Here is a 23,290-nt window from a genome sequence, read left to right as displayed (position 1 = left end):
TCAGATCCACCTAAGCAGCCTGCCCAAAGCCCCCACTGTCCATCTGCTCACATCCAGTTCACCTGAACTTAAATTCTGGTTCCTCTCAATGCAAAGGCTACAGTTGATGAAAAAGCACTTTACAAACTGTAAAGCCCTAGCACTCTGCCAAACTATTTATTTCTCTTATCATTATTTAAACTTATTACAAGGTCTTTTTCTTTATTCAAACTTTCAAAGAAATAGCATAATATAATTCTTTCTTCCCTCTCAGATACCATTTGTCCACAGGAGGCAATGATTGTTAAATGTTGCTTGTGTATCTTCCAGAAAATTTCTATGTATCGTGCAAATATGGTATGGGTATGTATTTGTGGCAGCCCCCTCACAACCAGTGCTACCATACAGAAATATAACAAAAGTCACATAATGTTTTAAATTTTCTAGAAGCAACTACAAAAAACTTAAAGGCAATATGTCAAATTAATTTTAGTAATCTATTTCAGTGAATTTAATATATCTAAAATGTTATCACCTAAGATCATAAAGATCAACTATCTTAAAGAGATGTTTTGCACTCTGTTCCCATGCCATGTATCTTCACTCTTCTCCTAACACTCGCTGCCCCTCTCAGTCCATACACGTGCCTGATGGTTACTGACCTGGACGGCAGAGGTCTAAGCCCGAACATGCACTTAGTATTTCCACTTAGCCATTTTTTTGGAGCTCAGGATGGTTCCTATCAGCATATACAGCTAGCTCTCACTCTCTCAAGGCTGCACCCGGCTCCTTTGTGTGGATTTGCCTCGAGTAATTTACTATGTGCTGCACAGGACGTGTCCAGTCTTCTGATGTTAAGACAACAGTGTGTGGACATCACTATAGAGAGGAGTGTGTGCAAAGGTGCGATTAGATTTTGGAGAAGATGCTAGAATTGGAACTACAAAGTAAAAGGGTCTCGACTATTCTCCTGATTGCTTAAATACAGAATTCCTCCAACTCCCAGTTCCTATGGCATTCCCAGTCCTCATCCTCTGCCCACATAACTCATCATCTGTCCTTGTATTCCTTTCAATATTCTAACTTTGTTCTGGGAAGCACTTTAGTGATGGTGAATCTTGCTTTTAATCTTTGTTAGTCGGGTCCAGAGCAACCTTTAATACAGGGCTAATTCCTCATCACCACGGAGGCAATGTCCTCTGAGCACTCTGCCCAATGACCCCTGAATTGAGAGCTTGTTCCATTCTGCCTGGTGGCAACATGAACTCTTCCCAGTCTCAGGTGTGCTCTGTGGGTGGTGCTGCCTATTGTTCTCATGTTGCCTTCCGAGGCCTTTGGTAGGACCCTTGTACACTTGTGCTGGATTTAGTCAAATGCATGAAGGGATCCCTCTGCAGAACTCCTACATCCTCTCTTCCTCTCTGCTGCTCTTTCCTTTCCATGCAGCTCTCTCCCTCTGCCAGCCTGCCTTCAAATGGACCTGTCCCTTCTTCCCAGTCTCCCAGCCTCATGACCTGACCTCAGGGACACTGCCAGTCCCACTTGGACTGCACCAAGCCTGCAAACGTTTTCCAGGCCACACACTAGGTGCAATCACCTCATTTGTGCCATTCTCTCAGGGATCCCCAATCTGCATGGCTTCTTGTCCAGTAACTGAAAGCAGTGGTTTAATATATTCTGTTTCTCATAACTATGTTATGATACATGTATCTCATTTTACAGGAGGGAAACTGAAATTAAGGGGAATGGAATGAGAGGCAAGAAAGACTGGTGAATGGTTTTTTAATCTGCTATGGATTGCTGTGAGGCTATGTGTATGAGCCTCCATTTACCCATCTGGAAATGAAGTGAATGCTAGCATCACTGTGCAATGCCTCTGTGCCTATTGTCTCAGCAACCATAGGAGGTTGGCACTTATATTAGTTTCCATTTTGCAGATGTGAAATCAGAGGCAGAGTGATTTGTCCAAAAAAAAGGCAGGCTTGGATTTGGAGCTGGGCTACTCTTACCAGTGCTCTGACTACACAACTACCCTCTACTGTCCCCCAGGAGAGGCTAACCCAGGATGTGGTAACCTATAGGCACCTCCCTGCTCTGAGCTCCTCTGGTTCCAAACTTTCCTAGAGTCACCTGTGAGTTTGTGGCTGAGACAGCCCTGCAAAAAAGCTAGTGGCCTTTTAAGATACTTCTAAAACCCCATTCCTGTTTTGAGGCTCAAGCTGTAAAACCACTCTGCTGTCACTCTGAGGACAAAGAATACATCTGTCAAATCCTCAGATGATGGATTGTAATTGGGAGCCTATAGACCTATCCATGTGGCCTTGGGGATGTCACCTCATTTTTGAGGCTCAGTTTTTTTCATCTGCTGGTCACTGCTGCCACTGCCAGTGGGAAAGCCCTGACCTCTGCAGTAATCACAAAACTAGCTCTAACCTCCCAAGATTTCTTATCACACAGTCAAACCCTAATCCCATGGGTCCCACGAAACAATATTGGTCCTGACCTATGCAAAAATTGTCCCTATATAATATATATATAAGCAATTTTAATGAGCATGAGTAGAAGTATAAGACAATATAATCAAGGCTGTGTCGGTAACACAATTACACAAGAGACAGAATTTACTCATTTTCATTGAAGGGAACACTTTCATCCGTGGATGTCTTTACAGTTCATCTAAAAAAATAAACTTTACAAAGGTGTGTTTCTTGTTTGTCTCATACTGTGAACAATGGTGTCATTTTGGGGGTTTTCCTTGAAGGTTGCAAGAGTTTCTGTCTAATCAAAATTTTTCTAAAACAATATCTAGTCAGGGATTGGCACATAGGAGCATATAGGAGATGCAGGTAGAAGGCAGTCTTCTGGGAGCCTTGGAAGGTTGCCTTTCCCTTCTGGGAAGATATGAGAGAAAATTTCCATCTGTGCCCTAGATGTAGACAGCCCCCTGCAGGTAATGTGTGAAACACAGGCAGGCAACAGGGGATAAGGAGAGGAGTCAGCCTCACAGAGAAAACCAATGCACTTCAAGCGCAAAAGTGAAAAGACCTAGAGGAAATCATGCAGACTGAATTATCAACCCTAGACCAGCTCTCTTGCTACCAGATTCCTTTTTAAGGGAATTCTGGGTTGCGTCTTTTGTGGACCCCCAAATGGCTCTTTAAATGAGCCCATTCCCATGTCAGTAAACTAATTGTATATGGGCTTTGATTAGATTGCAGGACCCAGGGTGTGTCTTAATCCTTTTACTGGAGTTCTTTTTTTATTTTTTTTTAAAGATTTATTTATTTAATTCCCCCCCCCCCCACCGGTTGTCTGTTCTGTGTGTCTGTTTGCTGGATCTTGTTTCTTTGTCCGCTTCTGTTGTCGTCAGCAGCATGGGAAGTGTGGGTGGCACCGTTCCTGGGCAGGCTGCACTTTCTTTCACGCTGGGCAGCTCTCCTTACAGGGGCACTCCTTGCGCGTGGGGCTTCCCTACGCGGGGGACACCCCTGCGTGGCAGGGCACTCCTTGTGCGCATCAGCACTGCGCATGGGCCAGCTCCACACGGGTCAAGGAGGCCCGGGGTTTGAACCGCGGACCTCCCATGTGGTAGACGGATGCCCTAACCACTGGGCCAAGTCCGTTTCCCTCTTTTTTAAAATATATTTTTATTTATTTTTAAAAGACACTTAGATTACATAAAATGTTACATAAAAAATATATGTGTTCCCATATGCCCCACTTACCACAACCCCCACTTTTCCCCACACTAACAACATCTTTAATTAGAGTGGTGCATTCATTGCAATTGATGAACACATTTTGGAGCATTGCCACAAAGCATGGGTTGTAGTTTACATTGTAGTTTACACTCTCTCCTACTCAATTCTGTAGGTTATGGCAGGATATATAATGGCCTATATCTGTCACTGCAATGTCATTCAGGTCATTTCTAAGTCCTGAAAATGCCCCCATATTACACCTCTTTTCCCCTATCCCTGAATTCAGCACCTCCAGTGACCACTGTCTCCACCTCAGGGATATATAATTTCTTCCATTGCTAGAAACACAATAAATCTATAGTAGAATACCAGTAAGTCCACTTTAGTACATATTTTATTCCCCAATCCTGAGGATTCTGAGTGGTGATGCCCACTTCACCTCTAATTGAGAGGGGGTTTTGATACCATATGGCTGATGGATGGGACTCTCTTGCTTGCTCTTGTAGACTCTCTTGGTTCCTTGGTGTGGTGGTTGTCCATTCTCACCTCCTTGTTATTTGTCCTGGGTGAGTCCAATGAACTGGAGAGCAGTTGCTGCTGAGGCTCAGGGCCTAGCTGGCACATGGACAGTCCAGAGATTCAAGGCTCTTGGACATACACATACCAATACCAGCACCATTTATAGGTTCAAATAAAAGGGACAGAAGAGGCATGTGTAGAGAAGTCTCATCTGAGTCCAACTCAGTCACACTAGGGCCCATTGGCAAGGCACAACACTCCAGAGCTATCTGCCATGACCATAGGACCTAGGTCTCCTCTCTGCTGGAGACCTCAGGAGCCCCTCTATTTGGGGCAATATCTAATTTGGCTGTCTATGAGATCCAGCTGAGATGTGCATAAGTGTTACTTTTCCAATGATCTCCCAATTCACTTTGAAGTCTCTTAGCCACATAAATTCATTTGTCTTTACCTTTTCTTCCTTTTATTCAAGGTCCTTTTCCAGTTATATCATCAATGAGCGCATGGTAGTAATCTCTCAGTGCCAGGGAAGTTCATCCCTGGGAAACATGTCCCATGCTGGGGGGAAGGTAGTGCATTTATATACTGAGTTTTGCTTAGGAGTTCTTTTTAAAAAGAAGACTAAAAAGTCATAAGCACAGACAAAAGTGGCAGAGACAGAGAAACCTGAAGGAATGAATGGAGGGCATGGAGACTAAAGTCCGGTATCAGCAGAGCCAGAGGCATGGAAAGAGGCTGCTGAGAAGCTGAGAGAGTGACCTGGGGGAGAGGGGAAGGATGAGCCATATGCCTGGCAATCCACAGCTGAGCTCAAGAAGTAAGCCTGGAGGAGAAGGCAGAGACCCAGACAGCATAACCACCGTTATTTCTTGCCACATAGCAGGAGACCAGGGTTGCCAGCAGTCTACCTTCAGTTAGACAGCATCTCTGATGATGTCTTGATTTGGACATTTTGACAGTGTAGATTTTAATTCTTTTAACCTAATAAATACCCATCATAATCATAATAACCAATTAATTTCTGGTATATTGCTCCCAGCAAAGGGAAATCCCAATCTTTCTGTTTTGTGAAGCAGTTTCCAAAGGGGTTTTCATTTGCTTGAAATTCCAAGTCATACTGAACCACAAATCTGATTCTACTTCCCTGTCATGATTTTTCTTTTAACTTTATTCATGGTTGTGTCCTACTTTGTGTTATCATGGTTGAACATGAAAACTTACGGTTTATAAAAACAAAAAGAAATTATCAGCCACAGGCTTAAATATTTCTCAAGCATTGTGTGATAATTTGTCACATGGAGTCCAATAAGAGAAACTGGGAAATGGAAGATTAGAATAACAAATTAAATTCTTGATGTGTTAGATTAAGCAGAAGTCCACAAACAATGGTCTTGAGGTTTGATCTGCTCTGTTTTTTGTTTTTGTAAATGGTATTTAACAACTTAGATGGGCTTTACAGGAAATCTTTGCTAGATCCCTGACAGATGGTATATATCTGGTGGTATATATATATACAAAATGTCTGTGTACAGAATTCCACACAGACACAGAATTCCAGAAATGCATGTGGAGAAAGCACCAGGAAGTACACAATAAAGTGTGATGCAAACTTTTGAAATATATGCAGTGCTGCCCATATTGTCCCTGCATTAAGCCACATGGGCATCCCTGTTCCCTAAATTCGTAAATAAAAAGTTGTAATTACTAGGAGAAAAGCATAACATCACAAGGGTACCTAACCCAATCATACCACTGTCCATGATACAATCAAGAAAGGGTCTCAGAAGATCATTCACTAAATTTGGAGATCGACAGGAAAAAGAAAAATGTTGCAAGGTGTGTAGTTAACATTGGAGCCTGATATCTAGGAAAGAACAGGTGAACTCTGAGGATTTGTAGGTCTGTGGTTGAAACTACAATGGTGGAATTTTTTTTTTTTTTTTTTTTTTTTTTGGCATAGGCAGGGCAGGGTCACTATTTCAGGATGTTGGGAGTGGACTCTACCATCTTCACCTCTTGTTTTCTCTAAAAATTTTGGGAAGATGATATTTTATACCATCAATATTAAGTATGAAATATCAAGTGACTTGGGGGATTTTTAAGTTTCACACTTTATTTCCAATTCAAAAAATAAAATGGATAAAAGGCAGATTAAATCATGGTAATATCACTCCAAAAGAGTTCTGTACAGGCACTTTTATCTCTTTGGAGGAAAATCAATGATTCCTCCTGTGCTCAGAAAGGTACAGAGATGAGCCTAGATTGGTGAAAGAGCATGGCCAATCTCTTAATGTTAATGAGGAAAATGAAGAAGTAAAAAAATACTTCTCATATTCATGTGCCATAAAACTCCACTCCATATTCTTTTTTTGACCATTATCCTTGTTATAGTAACTTATTTGCTTTAGCAACAAAAATATTACAATATTATTAATTATAGTGTATAAGTGATATTAGGTATATTTTTCCATTTATCACCATTTTCTTAACACCTTGTAGTGTTAACATTCCTGTATATTTATTGTTATTTGCAATCCTCATCTACTGTGAGAATAACTGTTATACATTCCTACATTATCTTTCAGTTGTCCTCCAAATCACCTTAACCTCCCTAGACTACCTGATTTAGCCACAATCACATCCATAAATTGAAAGTGTTTGTTACACTCACTATAATATGCCAACTCCACCCATTAAACATATTTGCCTTAGCTCCCCTTCTCAGCCCACAATCTATCTCCAGCCAGGCTACATTCCATTGTCCAACTCCTTAAGTCTACTCATTGCATTTAGTCCATATCAGTGAGCCCATACAATATTTGTCCTTTTGTGTCTGGCTTCTTTCACTCAATATAATGTCCTTAAGCTTCCTCCATGTTACCAAGTACTTCCCCAATTCATTTCTTCTTACACCTGAATAGTATTCTATCATATATATATATATATATGTCATATATATATCACATTTGGTTTATCCCTTCATCAGCTGAAGAACATTTAGGTTGTTCCATCATTCAGCGATTGTGAATAATGCCACTATGAATGTTGGTGTGGAAAATACATGGTCATGTCCTTACTTTCAGGTCTTCTGAATATATTCCTAATACCAGGATTATGAGATAATATGGCTGTTTTATATTTAGCTTCCTGAGGACCCAGCAAACCAAATTCCACAGAGATCTCACCATTTTACACTCCCACTAACAGTGGAGTGTTCCTGTATCTCCACATCTTCTCCTCTCTTGTTTACTGTTTTCTTCTTTAAAATAATAGCTGTTCTGTATGGTTTAAAAAGATACCTTATTGTAGTTTTGATCTGCATTTTCCTAATTGCTAGTGATGTTGAGCATCTTTTTATATATCTTTTGAAAATTTGTATTTCCTATTTCAAAAGTGTCTATTTTTAATTGGGTTACTTGCCATTTTGTCAAGTTCTGTGATCACTATATAAATCATGGAAATCAAACCCTTGTCAAATATGCATTTTCTGAAGCTATTTTCCCATCAAGTTGGCTGCCTTTTCACCTTCTTAATGAAATTGTTTTAAATTCAAATTTTAAATTTTTGAGGAAGTCTTACATATCTACTTTTACTTTCATTGCTCATGCTTTTGGTGTAAAGTCTAAGGAACCACCACCTACCACAAGGTCTTGATGATGTTGACCTCTATTTTCTTCTCAGACATTTATGGTTCTAGTTTTTGTATTTAGGTCCTTGATCCATTTTGAGTTAATTTTTGAATAAGGTGTGAGATAAAAGTCCTTTTTCTTTCATATATGGTTATCCAGTTTTCTCAGCACAATTTGCTTAACAAACCACACTGACCCAGTTGAGTGGGTTTGACAGCCTTGTGAAAAATCATTTACCATAGATGGGAGAGTCTTTTCCCAAACTCAATTTGATTATCTTGGTCAAGCTTTCTTTATTCAAGTACCAAGCTGTTTTTACTACATTAGGTAGATAATATTCTTAATGTCTGGCAGTGAGGGTCCTGCATCGTTGTTCTTACTTTAAAGATATTTTTGAATATTTGGGAGCACTTTGACTTTAAGAAAAATTTGAAGATTGGCTTTTTCAAATCTGCAAAGTAGGTAATTTTAATAGTTATTGGGAGTGAGTTAAAACTATAGCTCAGTTTGGGTAGAAAGGATATCTTAATGATATTTAGTCTTCCCTCCGAACCCATGAATGTAGAATATCCTTCCATTTATTTAGATAATCCTTATTTTAGCTATGTTTTATAGTTTTCTGTATGCAGGTACTTTATGGCCTTGGTTAAATTTATTCATAAATATTCATTTTTTAAATTCATCATTGTAAAAGGAATTTTTTCTCTGACTTCCTCCTCAGATTGTTCATTAGTATAACACCTTAGTATATAAAAACACTATTGAATTTTGCTATTAATCTTGTTTCCACCTACTTTGGTGAACTTGTCTATTAGCTTGAGTAGTTTTGTTGTGGATCTTTCAGGATTTTCTAAGTATATAATCATATCATCAGTAATTAGTGAAAGTTTCATCTCTTCCTTTCCTATCTGGGTGCCTTTTATATTTTTCTTGCCTAATTGCTCTTGCTAGAAATTCTAGCACAATATTGAACAATAGCGAGGGCTGCATATGCCCTTGTCTTGCTACTGATCTCATCAGGCAGGTTTTTAGTTTTCCACCTTTGAGTGCAATGTTAACAATGGGTTTTTCATGTATGCACTTTATCATATTAAGAAGGTTTCCTTCTATCCCTATCTTTTGGAGTGTTTTAATAAAAAAAGATGTTGTATTTTGTCAAATGACTTACTTGCATGTATTGAGATTATCAGGTGATTTTTCTTCATCAATTTATTAATGTGATACATGGACAGTGTTGCAAAGGAGGACAGACAATTAGGCCAGGCCCTTGATATTGATTCACTTTTACCTGTGAAATTGAAACTTAGCCTAGTATTATGTATTGCCTAAGAGTTACCTCCTGAAAGCCTCCTTGTTGCTCAAATGCGGCCTCTCTCTAAGCCAAGCTCAGCATGCAAGCTCACTACTTTCCCTATGGTGTGGGACATAACTCTGGGAATGGGCCTACCTGGCACTAAGGCATTATTAGCAAGCACCAATTAATGATATATTTGGAAACAGACCTTGACAAAAAAGGGTGAAATATTAAATACAAAGGAGTTTTTATGGTTAAGAGATTTCAAAGGGAGTTGAGAGGCCATTCTAGAGGTTGGGTTTATGCACATCTCAGCAGGCCCACATTGACTGTCGCAGTAAACTGTGTCTCAAACAGTGGAGCTCATGACAGCTCTTGAGACATCTAGACACTTTAGGCAGGGCAGACAATCTCAGGAATTTGGCACCCTGTCAGTGGGTCTTATTTTGGAACATATGTTCCCCAGTGTAAGAGAGTTAGACTCATTTATAATTTCCCTAAACATGACTCTTCTGCCCTTTTTATTTGAACCTACAATTAGCACTATACTTATTAAATATACATCCTCAAGACTTAAATCTTCAGTCTGTTCATATTCTGGTTGAGCCCTGAATCTTATCAGAGTTGCAACACCCACTCTCCTGATCATTAGACTTGCCCAGGACAACTATAAAAAGGATGATTATGGGTAACATCCATCCCAAAAAATCAGAGAGTATCAACAACTGCAAGCAAGACAGTTCAATCCATCTGCCCCATGGGATCTATGCCCCTGTCACTCAAAAACAGAGTGGGCATCACCATCCCAAAATCCTTAATATTGAGGAATGAACAAACATAAGGGGGGAATGCAACTATGGACTAAAGTAGACTTATTATTCTATCAATGGAAGAACCTGTATTATTCGTATAAAGACAGTGGCCACCAGAGATTCTGAGAGGGAGGGAGAGGGAAGGATAGGTGTAATATGGGATATTTTAGGGATATTGGAATTGACCTGCATGACATTGCAATGATAGATACAGGACATACTACATTTTGTCAAAACCTATAAAATTTTGTGGTGCAAATGGTAAACTATAATGTAAACTATAGACTATGGTTAGTAGCAATGCTGCAGTATATGTTTTCATCAACTGTAAGAAATGTACCATGTTAATGAAAGGAGCTAATGTGGGAAAGTGTGAGGGGGTGAGGTATATAGAAATACCCTATATTTTTTATATAATGGCTTTAAAAGTAAAAAAAGAATAAAAAATTTTGTGGAAGCACATAACAGCAGATTTGAAAAGGCAGAGGAAAGAATTAGTGATGTTGAAAATAGTACATCTGAAATTGCACTGATAGTAGATCAGATAGATTAAAAAATAGAAAATTTCAGCAGGAACCCAGGGAATTGTATAACAACACAATACACACAAATATATGCATTATAGGCATCCCAGAAGGAGAAGGAAAGGGAAAGGGAGTGGAAGGAGTTTTGGATGAAATAATGGCTAAAAATTTCCCAACTCTTATGAGGGACATGAGTTTACATGTTGAGGAAGCACAGCACACTCCAAACAGAATAAATACTAACAAGGATAGAAGTGGCAAGATGGCATCAGATTAAGTGCACACTCATCATCTCTCTCACAAAAAATGGCTGAGTGGGGGCAAAACCCTGCATGAGTGAGCTGTTTTGGGAAGCCACAAAGCAGGAGGCTTCAGGATATCAATCTGGAGAGAGCATGACAAAAAGATTGATTGCTCAATGTAAAGCCAAGAGTTTCTGGTGCTTGAGGCTGGAGCTGCAGGATGGCTAAACCCCATCCTCAGGGCAGGAAGCCACAGTGAGCCCTGACTTTTGCTGATCACCCAGCTGGAAGAGGCATACTCTGAGAGTGGGAGGGTTTTGGTGAAGGGTGGAGAGGGGGTTCCCCTGTGTGGGTTCAATTGCCTGGACCCCATTTTTTGAGCTTTGAGGAGCATACCAGCTGGCTCAAGAAGACACCAGGAAGAAGGGAGAGGCAAATCTGCTGAGGCAGCCTGATTTACCTAACCACCCTGGGATAGGGAGAATTGGCTTGGGATGAGATGGAGTAAGGCAATTAACTAGCCTTGTGCAACTTCCCTAAGTGAGGCAGGCAGTAGGAAGTATTTAATAAGCTCCTAAGAGCATATTTAGGGTTCCCTGTGAGGAGTGGGTGCTCGCAAAGGGAATGAATGAGAGTCATTTGTTTTTTCTGCGGTGAGTTAAGTTACCATGGTTCCATTTGAATTTCAAAAGGGAACTCTCACACAGGCTATTGAGTCCTGCTGCCCTGGGAGAGAAAGCAATAAGAATAAAAAGGGGGAAGGACAGATTCCTAATCAGTAGGAATTTATCCAATTGCAAAGAGTCAATCCTGCCCAAGAGAAAGGGACTCCATAGCTTTCTGAAGAGCTAATTCACCCAACAAGAAAGTTTAGCCCAGTGGTGGAGTTTCCACGTTGAATATGCATGGTCTGTAATTCAATTCCTGGCTCCTCTTAGAGTAGTGACCCACTGGGATATTAAACATCTAGCTGATACTTTAGGACAGGGAAAATGTAGACATTATTCTTATATCAGCTTCTCTTGGGTCTCTTATTTTTCCTTAAAAAAAAAAAGGTTATTTTGTTTTATAATTTAAATTAGTTTACTCACCAAAACTGACTTCAAAATCTGCAGCAGGAAGGCTGCGGTGTAACTGACTGATAAACACCAGCAACCAGAGAAGCTCCACAGGGGCTTAAGAGGTAAGGCTATTTTCTTTAATGTTTGACTGCTTGCTTGTGGGTTTGTCTGTTTGTTTTTGTTTTGTTTTCTTTCTTCCTTTATCCCCCCCTTTTTAAATTAGGTGCTGCTGGTTTGTTTCTTGTTTGATTTCCTCTTTTCTGTGTGCACTGATTTTGGCTACCAATACTATCTCTTTTCTTTCCTATATCTTTCTATCTTCCAATTTCTGTTGTTGCTCTTACATTCCAACTTCACTTTGTTTAGTCCCCACATTTTCTGGCTTTTTATTTCTAAATTTTCTATTCTGTTTTCTACACTTTATTAACTCCTTTTTTTGTCCATTATTTTCTCTTTCCCTCTCTCCTCATCACTATGGCCTTTTAATTCATTCTATATAGCTCTCCATATTTTGCTACCCATTTCATGTACATACTCCACATTTTTATACCTATAACTCTACACTGCTAACACAAGTTACTCACTTTCCTAGGTCTTATATGGTTCCTCTGCTAACTTTTATTATCAATATTACTGGTACCCTTCTTCTTTTCTTACTTCTTTGGATTTCTCTGGCCTTAATTTTTTTCTCAAGGGAATTTAGACAAGAACAAGGAAAGAGAATAAGAAGAACAAAGTGTCAAAGAGAACTCTTAACAGGCACACAAAAATAGCAATAGACAAGAGGGAGCAGCTAATCAACTGAACAAGCCCATCAAGATAAAAAGATGGCCTGACAGCAACAAAAATCATAAACCATACCAATAAGCAGGAAGACATCACCCAGTCCAATGAACAAATTAAAAACCAGAAGGAGAAGAAGAACATTGAATAACTAGTCAAAGCTATCCAAACAAAAATCATGGACCAACTTAATGAAGTGAAGGAAGAGATTAAGGATATTAAGAAAATACTGGGAGAGCATATTGAAAAAAATTGTAAGCATACATAAAAAGATAACAGATATGATGGTAATAAATGACACAATCCAAGATATCAAGAATATACTATGAGCAAATAACAACAGATTTGAAGAGGCAGAGGAAAGAATTAGTGATGTGGAAGACAATATATCTGAAATCAAACAGAAAGTAGAACAGATAATTAAAAAGATAGAAAAAATCCAGCGGGGACTTAAGTATTTGGATGACAACACAAAATGCATGAACGTATGCATTATAGGCATCCCAGAAGGAGAAGAGAAGGGAAAGGGGACAAAAAGGGTGTTGGAGGAAATAATGGCTGAAAATTTCCAACCCTATTGAGGGAGAAGGATGTACATGTCCAGAAGGTGCAGCATACCCCAAACAGTATAAATCCCAACAGGCCTACTCCAAGACATATACTTGTCAAATTATCCAATCCTCAAGAAAAAGAGAAAATACTGAAGGGAGCAAGAGAAAAGAGAACCATCACATACAAGGAAAGCTCAATAAAGTTAAGTGTTGGTTTAGCACCTGAAACTATGGAGGCAAGATGGCAGTGGTATGACATAGTCAAGGTAATAAAAGAAAAAACTTCCAGCCAAGAATACTCTACCAGCAAAGCTGGCATTGAAAAATGATGGAGAGTTCAAAATATTCACAGATACACAGAAACTAAGAGAGTAGGCCAAAAGAAACCTGGCCTTCAAGAAATACTAAAGGGAGTTTTGCTGGGTGAAAGGAAAAAAACAGATGAGAGAGATTTGGAGGACAGGGTAAGATTAGCTAAAAAGAGAAAAAGAGGAAAATGATGTATGATATACATAAACCCAAAGAAAATATGGCTAATTTTCTTAAAAGTAATAACACTGAATGTTAATGGATTAAACTCACCAGTCAAGAGACACAGATTGGCAGAATGGATAAGGAAATATGACCCATCTATATGTTGTCTACAAGAAACCCATCTAAGACCCAGGGATTCAAGGAAGTTGCAGGTGAATGTCTGGAAAACAATCTTACAAAGAAACAATAACCAAAAAATATTGGACAAAATAGACTTGAAATGCAAAACTGTTGTAAGAGACAAAGATGGACATTATATATTTGTAAAAGGGGTCATCTTTCAAGAAGAAAGAACAATCTTAAACAATTATGCACCTAACCAGGACACCTCAAATATATGAGGCAAACACTGGAAAAACTAAATGGAGAAATAGATGCCTCTAAAATTATAGTGGGGGACTTTAATACACCATTATCACCATTAGACAGAACATCTCAACAGAGAATCAATAAAGAATCAAATACTTTGAATAATATATTAAAGGATCTGGATCTAATAGGTATAAATAGAATACCAAAAATACAGCTGGTGTTCTAATACCAAATGCAGCTGCATATACATTCTTCTTGAGTGCACTTGGATCATTCTCCAAGATATACCACATGCTAGGCCACAGAGAAAGTCTCAATGAACTCAGAAAGATAGAAGTCATACAAAGTAATTTCTCTGACCACAATGGAATGAATCTAGATATCTGTAAGGGCCAGAGAACCAGTTTAGGCAAAAAGATAAGGAAGTTAAGCAATACACTCTTTTTTTTTTTTTTTTTTTAATTTTTTTATTTTTTATTGACTTTGTAATAATATTACATTAAAAATATATATGTGAGGTCCCATTCAACCCCACCCCCCCACCCCCCCTCTCCCCCCCCCCCAACAACACTCGTTCCCATCATCATGACACATCCATTGGATTTGGTAAGTACATCTTTGGGCACCTCTGCACCTCATATACATTGGTTCACATCATGTCCCATACTCTCCTCTATTCCATCATGTAGGCCCTGTGAGGATTTACAATGTCCGGTGATTACCTCTGAAGCACCATCCAGGGCAGCTCCATGTCCCGAAGATGCCTCCACCTCTCATCTCTTCCTGCCTTTCCCCATACCCTTTGTCCATTATGTCCACTTTTCCCAATCCAATGCCACCTCTTCTATGTGGACACTGGATTGGTTGTGTCCATTGCACCTTTATGTCAAGAGGAGGCTCAGATTCCACCTGGATGCTGGATGCAATCCTCCCATTTTCAGTTGTAATCACTCTAGGCTCCATGGTGTGGTGGTTGTCCTTCTTCACCTCCATCTTAGCTGAGTGTGGTAAGTCCAATAAATCAGATTGTAGGTGCTGGAGTCTGTTGAGGCTCAGGATCTGGCTATCACATTGTCAGTCCAGAGATTCAAATCCCCTAAATATATCTTAAACCCCAACATTAACTGCACCTCCAGCACATTAGCATGAAAGTCTTATGAAGGGAGATCCCATCTGAGTCCAGATTCATCACACATAAACACCATTTCCAAAGAGGGGCCATCTGCCCTGGTAGTTAACCCCATCAGCCATGACCATAACTCCCATGGGTCTCTTTAGCCCTCAAAGGAACCAATATCTGGGGGTTGTATCTACACTCTTAGACAAACAGTGGGCCAAAGAGAAAATCACAAAAGAAATCATTAACTACCTTGAAACGAATGAAAATGACAACACAATATTCCAGATGTTGTCCTGGGAGGGAAATTCATAGCCATAAATACATATTTCAAAATAGAAGAAAGAGCTAAAATAGAAGACCTAACAGCACACTTGGAGAAATTAGTAAAAAAAAAAAAAAGCAAAAAAAAAGCTAACCCCTAAGGAAGTAATAAGAAAGAAATAACAAAGATCAGAGCAGAACTAAAAGAAATAGGAAATAAGAAAGCACTAGAAAAAATAAAACCAAGAGCTAGTTCTTTGATAAGATCAATAAAATTGATGAACCCTTAGCTAGACTAACAAAGGAAAAAAGACTAGCAAAATAAGAAGTGAAAGGGGGGATATCTCCACTGACCCCACAGAAATAAAGAGTATCATTAACAGGATACTTTGAAAACCTGTATGCCAACCAGAAGGACAATTTAGAGGAAATGCACATATTCCTAGAAACACATAAACAGCCTACTTTGAGGAAAGAAGAAATTGGTGATCTCAACAGAACAATCACAAGTAAAGAAATAGAATCAGTCATTAAGAACAGATGCCTTCTCAGGTGAATTCTTCCAAACATTCTGGAAAGAACTAGCACCAATCTTGCGTAAACTCTTCTGAAAAATTGAAGTGGTGGGAACATTGCCTAACTCATTCTATGATGCCAACATTACTCCAATAACAAAGCCAAATTATGACACCAAAAGAAAGGAAAATCACAGCCAAATCTCTCTAATGAACCCAGAGGCTAAAATCCTCAAGAAAACACTTGCTAATTATATTCAACAACACAACAAAAGAATTATACACCATAACCAAGTGAATTTCATCCCTGGTCTGCAAGGATGTTTTAACATAAGAAAATCAATGTAATACACCACATAAACAGTTTGAAAGGGAAAAAAATCACATGATCACCTCTACAGATGCAGAAAAAACATTTGACAAAATATGCACTCTTTCCTGATAAAAACACTGCAAAAGTAGGAATAGAAGGAAACTTTCTGAAATTGATAAAGGGTGTATATGAAAAATTCACAACTAACATCATATACAATGGTGAAATCATAAAAGCTTTCCCTCTAAATCTGAAAAAACACAAGGATGCCCACTATCACCTCTCTTGTAAAACATTGAGTTTGAAGTACTTGCTCAAGCACTGAGGCAAGAAAAACATATAAGGGCATTCAAATTGGAAAGGAAGAAGTCAAAATTTCACTATTTGCAGACAACATGATCCTACCACAAAGCTTCTAGAACTTATAAATGAGTTCAGTAAAGTCACAGGTTTTAAGATCAATGTGGGAAAATCAGTAGCATTTCTGTACATAAATAATGAGCAGCCTGAGGAGGAAATCCAGAAAAAAATTCATTTACAATAGTAAATAAAAAGCAAATACCTAGAAATAAATTTAACTAAAGATGCAAGTGATGTATACACAGAAAACTATTCAACACTATTAAAGGAAATCAAAGAAGACTTAAATAAATGGAAGAATATTCCTCATTCATTGACAGGAAGACTAAATATCATTAAGATATCTCTCCTACCCAAAGTAATCTACAGATTTAATGCAATCCCAATAAAAACAAAGACAGCATTTTTTACTGAATTGGGAAAACTAACCATGAAATTTATTTGGAAGGGAAAGAGGTGCTGAATAGCCAAAGACATACTGAAAAAAAGAAAAGTGAAATAAAAGGAATAACACTACCTGACTTTAAAATATACTACAGAGCTATAGTGGTAAAAAAGGCATGGTATTTGCTCAAGGATAGACATACTGACCAATGGACCCAAATTGAGAGTTTGATATAGATTCTTACATATACAATCATCTAATATTTGATGAGGACACCAAGCCCACTCAACTGTTGCTTGGAGAACAGGATATCCATATGCAAAAGAACGAGAGGGGAACACCATCTCATACCTTATAAAAAGATCTACTCAAGATGGATCAATGATCTAAGACCCTCTTGAAAAGAAAAATCTAAATACAAGAGCCAAGACTGCATTGATCTTGGAAGAAAGTGTAGGGAAGCATCTCCAAGAACTTGTAATAGGATATGGCTTCATAAATTTCACATGCAAAGCACAAGCATGAAAGAAAAATAAATAGTATCTCCTCAAAATTAAATCCTTTTACACCTCAAAAGAGTATGCCAAGAAAGTGAAAAGATAACCTACCCAATGGGAGAAAATATTTGGCAACCATATATCTGATAGGAGCCTAAATCCAGCATTTATAAAGAAATCCTATATCTTGAAAATAAAAAGACAAATATCCTATTTTTAAAATGGGCAAGAGATTTGAATGGACACTTCTCCAAAGAAGAAATACACATGGCTAAAAAGCACATGAAAAGATGCTTAACATCACTAGCTCTTAGGGAAATGCTAATCAAAACTACAATGAGATATCACCTTACACCCATTAGACTAGTAGTTATTAAAAAACAGAAGATTTCAAGATTGGAGAGGATGTGGAAGAATGGCAACACTCATCTGCTGCTGGTGGGAATGTAGAATGATCCATTGTGGAGGACAGTTTGGCAGTTCCTTAAATAACTAACTATAGATTTGCCATATGACTCAGCAATTCCACTGCTGGGTACATACCCAGAAGAACTGAAAACTAGGACATGAACTGATATATGCACACCAATGTTCAAAGTGTCATTATTCACCTTTGCCAAAAGTTGGAATCAAACCAAATGCCCATGAACAGATGAATGAATAAACAAAATGTGGTATATACATAAAATGGAATACTACTCAACTGTAAAAAGGAATAAAGTACTAACATATAGGATAACATGAATGAATCTTGTGGACTTTATGTTGAGTAAAGTAAGCCAGGCATTGAAAGACAATATTACATGACCTCTTTGATATGAATTAAGAAAATCAAGCCATCTCAGAGAGCTAGAGTCTGGAGATAGGCTTATAGGAAATGGGGAAGAGGAAGGTTGTGAACCAACACCCACATAGGTGAAATCTATGATAAGGTGGAGGTAAGTAGTGCAGTGAAGGAGTGTGATGGGGGTTAGGGTTGGCTGGGTGGGTTGGATAATCCTTGGAATGGGGAGGAAGTATTGGGGGAGGGAACAGGTGAACACGGGGGATTGGCAGGTATGTGGCTGAAACTATAATGTTCAGAAAACTCTTTTGACAATATAATAAGGACGAGTCACTGGTTTAGGGTGTTGGATGGGGACTTTTGGTACATTATGCACCTGGGGCAGGCTGCTAGGGAGTGTGTGAGTGCTCATCTTGTCATAGGGTGTTATATCAGTGGTTGGAGACACATACAATGAGCAGGAAGATGTTGTGCTTCCATAATGTGGAGGCCTGATGTTCTCAAACAGAGGGGAGGGTGTCTCTTGAGAGCATGGTGGCTCATAACGGGGAGGACAGACTAGGATGTCAAGACCTCAGCATTGTTGCAAGTGTTTATGAATCTTGTCCTTCAAGCAGTGAAGCTTGGTTGTCACCGTTGGCCCTGAGGGGTGGGGAAGGGAGGAATAGAATAGATGGGAAGGGGGGTAATTGGGAGGCAATGGAAGTATTCTGCATGATTGTGCAAAGAGCTGACACAACAAGATGATGCAACAAAAAGAAACACAGATTCCCAGTGCTGCTGATAAAGATAGAAGTGGTCACAGAAGAACACATAGCAAGTGGACACAGATAGCAGACAACTGGGGAGGCGGGTAGGGGAGAGAAATAAAAATAAATCTTAAAAAAAAGAAGAAAGGAGAAAAAAAGTGGACTGTAAAGACTTAAAATTTAAAAAAAAGAAGTGTATGGTCTAAAATGTAAACCATAATTTATATTACTGACCATGGTTATTAGCTATGTTTCAATATTTGTACATCAGTTATAGCAAATGTAACATCCAGATGTAAAAAGATCTTCGGTGGGGAAGGGGGAAAAGGGGGAGAATGTTGGGTATATGGGTGTCCCTGTATTTTGTGACTTTACCATGACCTAAAACATCTTTGAAGATATAATTTTTAAAATGTAAGACACTGAGGAAGAAATGGAAGAGATTGCCACTGTTATATGCAGGAAAACACCTATTACAGTGATGAAAGGCAAAACATGAAAAAACAATTTTTAAATCATATTTTTCATTTTTAATGCCCCAATGTTTTTTACTTTATTTTAGTTTTTTAAATTATTATGTATTTTATTTATGTTTAAACCTATCATTACTATTTCATTTTCCTAGTAATTGAATTTGGCAATATATTAGGCTTCATTTTTAAGAAGTTTTGGATCACAGAGGGGTTAAACTATTGGCAGGGGTGGGGCATTGGTGTGGGGTGTAATTGATTGAGGATGCATAGGAGGTAGATCAGCTGGGCACACATGTAGGGTATATAGATGTGTTTGAATGTCTATTGGGATATTGATCAGTGGATAGAGATGACAACTGAGGGAGTGCTGGGTTCCCATTCTGGAGAGCTCTTCTGCATTCCCTAATAGAATGGCAACAATCTCCAAGTGCAGGGGCAATGACCAGTGAAGAAGGATGATCCACTGATGGGCCCTTGATACTGATGTCTATGCTTATGAACCTGTTGTACTTGAAATTTCAAATTGGCCTAGTGTTACAGGGTTCTAAAAGTTACCTCCTGAGAACATTCATGTGGCTCAAATGTGGCCAGTCTCTGGGCCAAACAGCATTGCCTTCCCTCCAGCATAGAACATGACTCTTGGGGATGAGCCTCCCTGGCACCAAGGGATTACTACCAAGCACTGGCTGGTGATGCAGCTTGAAAAAGACCTTGAATAAAAGGGGGAAATGGTAGAGACAAATGAGTTTATATGGCTAAGAGACTTCAGAATGAGTGAAGAGGTGATCAGAGGGGTTGTGCTTATGCACATCTCAGCAGAATTTCAAAGACAGTCAAAGTAGATACAGTCCCAGATTTTGGGTGCTCCTGAGGTCTTTGGAGACCACCAGGTCCTACATTCTTGGCTGATGGCTTGAGATTTTGGTGCCTTGCCAGCGGGCCTTACATCGGAATTTGTGTCCTGAGTGTGATGAATTTGGACTCAGATGTGACTTCTCTACACATGCCTCATCTGTCCCTTTTATTAAACCTGTGGTTGGTCCTGGGGTTTGTGTATGCCCAGGAACTTGAGTCTCTGAGCTGTCCATGTATGAGCTGGGCCCCGAGCCTCAGCAGAGTTGCAGCACCTACTCTTCAGTTTGTTGGACTTAGCCAAGTTAGCTGACAGAGAGATGAGGATGGACAACAAGCACACCAAGGAACTGAGAGTCTATAGCTGTGGGCATGAGAGTCCCATCCACTATCCAAGTCGGATCAAAGCCCTCTCTGAATTGAGAGGTGGAGTGGGCTTTGCCATCCCAGGGTCCTCAAGATTGGGGAATAAAATATGGACTAGAATGGAATTACTAGACTAGACTATAGAATTATTGTGACTCTAGAAAAGGAAGAAATTATATCATTGATGAGGAGAGAGTGGCCACAGGAGTTGCTGAAGGCAGGGAGGGGGAAAAAGGAGTGATATGGGGGCATGTTTGGGGACTTGGAATTGTCCTGAATGATTTTTGCAGGGACAGATGCAGGACATTATATATCCTGCCATAACCCACTGTATGGACTGAGAGAGAGTGCAAACTACAATGTAAACTATAATCCATACTGTGTAGCAGTGCTCCAAAATGTACTCATCAAATGCAATTAATACCATACTAATGAAAGAAGTTTTTGAAGTGGGAAAAGTGGGGTGTGTGGAAAGTGAGACATATGGGAATCTCCTATATTTTTAAATGTAACATTTTGCATGATCTATGTATTTTTTTAAATAAATGAAAATATATTTTAAAAATAAATTTATAGATAGACCCAATTAATTTCATGAATCTTCTGCCAAAAAAAAGATAAATTGCTTATAAAGAAATATATTGGAGAGTGCAGTCTTAGGTTGGTCACTATGAAAATGTTAGAAGATTCTGAGTCAATGCTCCCAGATAAATCATTAAGAACAGCAGACCTCGCACAAATTGGAAATCCTGGGAGCTTGCAATATCCAGGAGAATGAATTGTGTGATGATGCTGAGGTTGCTCGTATCTGCTTACATGCTACAGTCTCCCTGGGAGTCAAAGTGGAAAATTTTAAGATAATGCAAAACAAAACAAAGTAAATCCACAACATCATCCAATAGTATGTAAATTTTGACATCAAGGAAAGACTTCTAACCTGGAAATCAAGGTACAGGAAATCAACAAGTGGCAGTCTTTAAAAATCAATCAATGCACATATTTCCATTTTCATCTTGGGCCTCTATACTTCAGCATTCACAGGATAAAATAATCTAGGCAAATAAATGTATTTAGTATGAGATCTAGGGCCAGCAACCTTTCAATCATTCAGCCACATTTCCAACATTTATTTAAATACATTTTAAAACTCTGCCAGAACATATGCAGTTATTATTTTCTCATTTTCTATATCAAATGATAAATCAGATATGCTTTCTAAGAATTCTTCTATATCTGCCAATGGGTTTCACAATACATGGTAGATAATGATTCTCCTCAGTTACCAGGGAACTAGGATGACTTCTGATATCTCCCCATCTATGGCAGAAAAACCTAGAAAATTTTTCTGTAATGAAGTTAATGAATAGTTCTGAGGATCTTCTGAGAATGATTTGATTCCAAATGAGACCACATATAATTCCTTAGCTTTCTTTAATTTTACTTGCTTAATAAGAAGTGCAAATGAGTCCTTTCTTTCCTCCTCTATAACAATTTCCATATTAATAGTATTTGATTAGGAATCTAGTCATTGCATTTTATTCTTGGCATTGCGAATCTAGAGTTCCTTTGCTGTCATTCTAGTCAGGCTTCTCTCCTGTACACAGTATCTGAGAAAAGCATTCCACCTGTCATTACTCCTCCACAAAGCATCCTTTCACCACAGACATGACTTCCAGTATTTAAGGAAGGGTTAACATACCGCCCAGCTTTTTCACATATATGCTTTTCTAGGTTGTAGTAATCTCCTCATTCATAAATAATTGCTAACTTTAACTTAATTGTAGTTTCCTGAAGATTTTCATATCTTAAAGATATTTCATGATAAAACTAGCGATTACAAAGTGGATTTATAGCATTATTTAATTTTCATTTGTGGGAAAACTAGAATTAAAGATAACAAATACAAAAATATGGAATTCATATTTTGATTTTTATTTGTATATAATCCCTTTGTCTCTACAAAGATACTTAAAATTTTAACAATGATTTTAATAAATATTAATAAAATGTTGACTTGTGTATGTTGGTTAAATCCAGATGAATGTCTACTGCATTGCAAAATATTTTATCCAAATTGATTTCTATAATATCCTTCCTACTATATGTGTTTTCTGTAATATCCTCATTTTTTCATTACATTAGGCAGATAATTTTATTAACTACCAAAATTTTACTCAGTGGTTAAGTTGATAAAATACACTGGTGGTGCATATTATTGAACTGACCCACACTTACAACTGTTGTGTTTGATTTTTAATATTTGCTTTATCAGAATCATGCATTAACATTTGATCATTAAAGTATCCTTCATATCTTCCATGTCTTCAGATTGCATCTTTCTTCTCAGGCTAGAAATTCTCAGTTTCACTATGCTAAATTTACCAAGCATCTTCTTCAAAAGTTATCATGATGGTTAAATAAACACATTTGGCCAGAAGAGAGAATTCAGGGTTTTCCACATGTTTTTTTCTATAACCTCTTGGATATTTAGAAAGTATTTACTTCACAATTTTAAAATGTGTACAGTAATATACAGAAGGAGTGGCTAATTCCTTGTCTATTGTTAAAAAGTGGTAAACAGTATCATATTAAAATGATCAGCATTCAGCAAAGCAAAAAAGGAGTCTAGGCAGGACTGCTTGCAGCCAGTCCTCAGGAAAAAAGCATCATGCCT

This window comes from Dasypus novemcinctus, chromosome 10, assembly GCF_030445035.2.
Source record: "Dasypus novemcinctus isolate mDasNov1 chromosome 10, mDasNov1.1.hap2, whole genome shotgun sequence".
NCBI lineage: Eukaryota > Metazoa > Chordata > Mammalia > Cingulata > Dasypodidae > Dasypus > Dasypus novemcinctus.
This window is presented reverse-complemented; position numbering follows the sequence as displayed.